Source organism: Galeopterus variegatus, unplaced genomic scaffold, assembly GCF_000696425.1.
Source record: "Galeopterus variegatus unplaced genomic scaffold, G_variegatus-3.0.2 Scaffold457, whole genome shotgun sequence".
In the NCBI taxonomy this organism is placed as follows: domain Eukaryota; kingdom Metazoa; phylum Chordata; class Mammalia; order Dermoptera; family Cynocephalidae; genus Galeopterus; species Galeopterus variegatus.
This window is the reverse complement of record NW_007726568.1, coordinates 253113-258681: the sequence shown is the minus strand read 5'-3', so window position 1 is coordinate 258681 and position 5569 is coordinate 253113. Positions and strand designations below refer to the sequence as shown.

Sequence of the window (5569 nt, the reverse complement as noted above, 5' to 3'; positions counted from 1 at the left end):
CCCCTCGCAGCCGATGGGTGTGGCTGCCGCGGCGTCTCTGACTCCTGGAGCCGCGGCGCCGCCCCGCGTTCGCTGCCCGCCCCGGTCGGGGGTTGCGAGGACACGCCTCAGGCCTGCTCCTGCTGGTCCCACCGCTGGGCTGAGGGCCGCTTGGCCGCTTGAGTGCAGGGGTTAACTGCGGCTCGCGGGACCGAGGTGCCAAGTCGCGCGCAGGTGGAAACCCTGGTGTGCTGGGCAGCCGCAGGCGTGGGAGAATTGAAATCGAGCAGGAGTCGTCCGCACCATTCTCGCCTCGAGCGGCTGGAGTGGGCGACAAGGGCGCGTGGGCTGGAGGGAAGGAGCTGCAGCTCAGAAACAAGGCTGGTGTGACCGTGAGCTCACCCGGCAATCCTTTCTGGAGACAGGGAAGCTTTGACTTATTTACGAACATTTCATTAATTTTGCATTAATTTTTCCGTTTATTTTAAAACGGACCTCCACCCACTTCTTTCAAGAACAATACTAGGTAATGAATATTCCATGCTCAAGTGAATACTTGCTGCCCTCGTAGAATATTAGCCAGGCACTGTAGTGATCCATTAGATTAGGATAGGGACTCGCTTCAAAAATAAATTCATCTTAAATGTAAGGTTTCATCTTTCGCAGGGATGACAATGGTAAGTGAAATTATGATTCGCTTAGGGAACTTTAGACTGATTGTGCTTTATCATTAGTATTCTTTAGGATACACTTCCTAGAGATTGAGCGGGGTATGGTTTGTGGACCTGTAGATTTAATATAAAGTGAAGCCAGTTCAAGTTATGTAAAATACACCTTGCCTTGACAGTCAAGAGACCTGGGTTCTTGTTTTGCCCTAGTCCTGCCACTGAAGCCATGGGCAAATATTTAACCTCTCTGGACCTCGGTTTCCATATTTGTAGAATAAGGAGAAGGATATTTAGATGCCCAGAAAGCCCAGAACATTAGAGACTGTTCACTGCTGTATCCTTAACACCAAGTGTGTGATAGGCACGTTATAAATTTTTGTCACATAAAGTTCCTCCTATGATATGATAATGCATAATTAGTGCATTTCCTTAATTTTCCATCATAATTATTGTTTTTATTTTATTTATTTATTTATTTTGTCCTTTTTTTTTCTTTTTTTTTGTCCTTTTTGAGACCAGCCGCACCGCGCTCAGCCAGTGAGTGCTGTGAGCGCACCGGTCATCCCTATATAGGATCCGAACCGCTCCCAGCGCTGCACTCTCCCGAGTGCGCCACGGGCTCGGCCCATAATTATTGTTTTTAAAAAACTCTCTACATCTGGTAATGAAAGTAAAAATCAGATTAAGAGGAAGCTTTGTTTTCCTTGCTGCATCTTGAAAGTGAAAGATTACAGTATGTGGTATAATTACTAGATTAGTCCGTTTTTGAAAATAGTATTGGTTATGAAGGAGATGCTTCATCTTGGGAAAATGTGCTAGGCAGTATCCTTGAAAAAAGATGTAATTAGCTTAGAAAATTTTGAAATATATGAAGACGTTTGGGACACTCACAAGCAAAACATATGTATTCAAGGTGTTATTCTATTCTCTTTTGCTGTGCAGTGGTGTCACCTGCTCACTTTGTTGGAATCCCTCTCCAGCAAATACCAGTGACTCATGCTTATCATATATATATATATGTATATATACACTTGTCATCTCTCATTTTCAGGCAGACTCTTATTATACACACATAGAAGGTACTGCTAGCAGTCTTTTCTCTTGAACAGTGTTTGTTTACTATTTTTTTCCTAATTTTTTTAAGGTTTGTGTATTAGTCTGTTTCTGTTGCTTGTAACAAAATACCTGAAACTGGGTGTTTTATAAGAAAATGAAATTTATTTGCTTACCATTTCAGAGTCTAGGAAGTCCAAAGTCCAGGGAACACATCTGGTGAGGGTCTTGGTGTAGTGACAGTGACCCAGGGGTCTCACATTGCAAGATGGTGAAAGGGAGAGAGAGAGATAGCTCCTCCTGCACTCTCCTTTTAAAGCCCTCAGATCCATGCCTATGGCCACCATTTTTAATCCATTCACTAGGCATGGTCCTCTGAGTCTAATCACCTTTTCAAGGCCCCACCTAGCAATTACCATAATAGGATTACCCACTCTCCTAACAGTCACAGTGTGGTTTAAGTTTTGGGCGGACTCAACACAAAGCAGTTTCACCAAATGAATTGCTAATATTACATTTTTGAAAACCTTTTGTTATGGAAAAATTTAAATGTTTAAAAGTAAAATAGTTTAATCAACCACCATGAACCATCATCTAGCTTCAGTTCAACCCCAGGCCCATCTTGTTTAATCTTTTTATCTATCTACTCTCCCTTATCCTGGATTATTTTGAAGCAAATCCAAGACATCAATTCACCCATAAATATTTCAGTATTAAGGTTAATTTTTGTTATTTCCTAATTATTTTTTAGCTGGCCTGTAGACTTGTATTATTATTATTTTATTTATAATATTCTCAGTGGCAGACGTTTTCAGCCTGACCTTTTCCTGAGAAGCATGTGATATACTTTCCACAGGACTTGGCATATAATATGGTTCTTTGTCCACCATGGAATTAAATTAGAGATCAATAATGGAAAACTATCTGGAAAAAATTTTATATGTTTGGTCATTGAATAACACTATTGTGACTAACCCATAAGTCAAAGAAGAAATCATAAGAGAATTTAGAAAATATTTTGAACTGAATGAAGTGAAGACAACATATTTGTGGGATGCAGCTAAAGGAATACTTAGAAATTTATAGCACTGAACACCTCTACTAGTAAAAAGCAGTTTCAGCTTCTAACTTAAGAAACTGGAAAAAGGAGCTGGCCAGTTAGCTCAGTTGGTTAGAGCGGGACCTTGTAACACCAAGGTCAAGGGTTTGGATCCCCCTACTGGCCAGCTGCCAAAAAATTTTAAAAATAGAAAGAAACTAGAAAAAGAAGAGCAAATATAACTCAAAAAGAGTGGAGGAAAGGATATGATAAAGATCAGAGTGGAATTCAATGACGTATTAAAACAGTAGAGAAAGTAAGTGAAACCAAAAACTGGTTCTTTGAGGAAATCAACTAGATAAATCTCTGGGTGTGGAGGGGGAAGAGAGAAGATACAAATTACCAATAACAGGAATGAGAGGGTAAATATGACTATATATTCTACAGATGTTAAAAAGGGTAATGAAATGTTATAAACAACTTCATGCCAGTACAGCTTAGCAGAAATGGACAAATAACATTGAAAGATACAAGCTATCATAGGGAGAAGTAGATAACTGAATAGCCCTGTATCAATTAAAGAAATGGAATTTCCTGTTAAAAGCCTTCCCTAGAAAGGAAATTCTAGGCCCAGATGATTTTATGGGTGAATTCTACAACATTTAAAGAAGAATAATACCAATTCTACAAAATCTCTTGTAGAAAATTGAAGAGGAGGGAATATTTTTCCAACTCATTTTGAGGTCAACATTAACCTGATACCCAAACTAAACAGACATTGCTAGAAAAGGAAACTGTAGGTCAGTACTCCTTATAAACATAGATTTAAACACCTTAAACAAGATTTTAGCAAATTAAATCCATGTATCTATATATATGGGTTTAATATGTAAAAAGAATGTATATGTTATATATAAAGTACATTATGATCAAATGGGGTTTATTTCAAGAAAGCATGCTAGCTTAACATTTGGAAAAACGATGGTAACTTGTTCATCATATTAAACTAAAAAAGAAAAACTGTATGATCATCTCAATAGATGCGGAAAAAGCATGGACAAAATCTAACATTCATTCCTGATGAAAAACCCTCAGAAACTAGCAATGGGAATTCCTTAGCTTGAAAAAGAGCATCTATGAAAAATCTAAAGCTAACATTGTACTTAATGGTAAATGAGTGAATAATTTTCCTTTAAAATCAGGAATAAGATAAAGATATTCATTCTTACCACTTGTATTCAATACTACTAGAGGTTCTAACTAATAACTTAATAAGGCCATTTAAAAAAAAGCATCTAGTTTGGAAAACCACCTTAATTTGCAGACATTGATTATCTATATAGAAAATCCTGTGGAATCTACAGAAAAGCTACTAGGACTGATAAGTGAGTTTAGCAAGGTTGTGGGATCAACATGTTGGTTGTACATGTTGATCAGGTTGTAGGATACCTGATCAACCTGCAAAAACCAATTGTACTTTTAGCAACGTATCATCAGAAATTGAAATTTAAAAATTGAAAGCCTCAAAAATATGAAGTACTTAGGGATAAATCTTGGCAAAAGATGTGAAAGACTTGTGCATGAAAATGACAAAACATTGCTGATAGAAATTAAAGAGGACCTAAATAAATGGACACATGCTGTATTCATGGATTGGAAGACTCAATATATTAAGATATCAATTTTCCCTCAACCTGGACTATGGATTCAATACAATCTCAATTAAAAACAGCAAAATAAGGGCCGGCCCCGTGGCGTGGCGCACTCGGGAGAGTGCGGCGCTGCGAGTGCAGCGACGCTCCCGCCGCGGGTTCGGATCCTATATAGGACTGGCCAGTGCGCTCACTGGCTGAGCGCGGTGCGGGCGACACTGCACCAAGGGGTGTGATCCTCTTACCTGTCACGAAAAAGACAAAAAAAAAAAAAACCCAGCAAAATAAACGTTTACAGAAATTGACATGCTGATTCTAAAGTTCATATGGAAATGTGAAGGACCTGGAATAGTCAGACTAAGTTAGAAAAAGGTGAACAAAGGACTTAACACTACCTGCTTTTAAGATTTGTTACAAAGTTACAGTAATCAAGGCAGTGTGGTACTAGCATCAAGATGGATAAATAGATCAGTGAAAGGAAATGAAGACTCCGTAAATAGATTCACACATGGCCAATTGATTTTCAACCAAGATGAAAAGGCAATTCAGTAGAAAAGATAGTAATTTTTAGTAACGGGGGAACAATTAATCCATGCTTCACATCATATTTAAAAAGCAAGTAAAAAATGGACTATAGACCTAAATGTAAAATGCAAAATTATAAAACTCCTGGAAAACACAGGAGAAAATCTTTGTGACTTTGAGATAGGCAGAGATTTCTTAGATACTATTCCAAAAGCAGAAAAAAACTAATAAACATGACTTCATCAAAATTGAGAACATCTGGTCTTCTAAGAGACTGTTAAGGGTATAAAAAGGCAAGTCACTAACTGTAGAAAATATTAGCAAACTGCATATCTGGTAGAAGAATTGTGTCCAGAATGTATAAAGAAAGTCTTTGAGACTGAATAATAATAAAACGAACAAAAAATGGGTAAGGGATTTGAACAGACACTTCACAAAAGAAGGTACACAGAAGGCACATTAAACACATGAAAAGATGCTTCACATTAGTTGTTAGAAAATGCAAGTTAAGGGCCGGCCCAGTGGCGCACTGCTACAGTGCGCCGCTTGGGAAGTGTGGCGGCGCTCCCGCCGAGGGTTCGGATCCCACATACAGACCGGCCGCTCACTGGCTGAGCGAGGAGCGGGGGCAACACTGAGGGTTGTGATCCCGT

At 38.8% G+C, this 5569-nt stretch overlaps 1 protein-coding gene across 1 annotated transcript in view; it reads left to right on the top strand.

Moving 5' to 3' along the window:
- Window positions 1-329: 329 nt before the first annotated feature.
- The window catches only part of EXOC6 (exocyst complex component 6), a 212743-nt gene continuing 207503 nt past the window's right edge, over window positions 330-5569 (top strand). Inside the window, exon 1 of the mRNA XM_008568996.1 lies at window positions 330-505. The gene's annotated coding sequence lies outside the window, so the exon portion shown is untranslated. The remainder of the gene's footprint in view (window positions 506-5569) is intronic.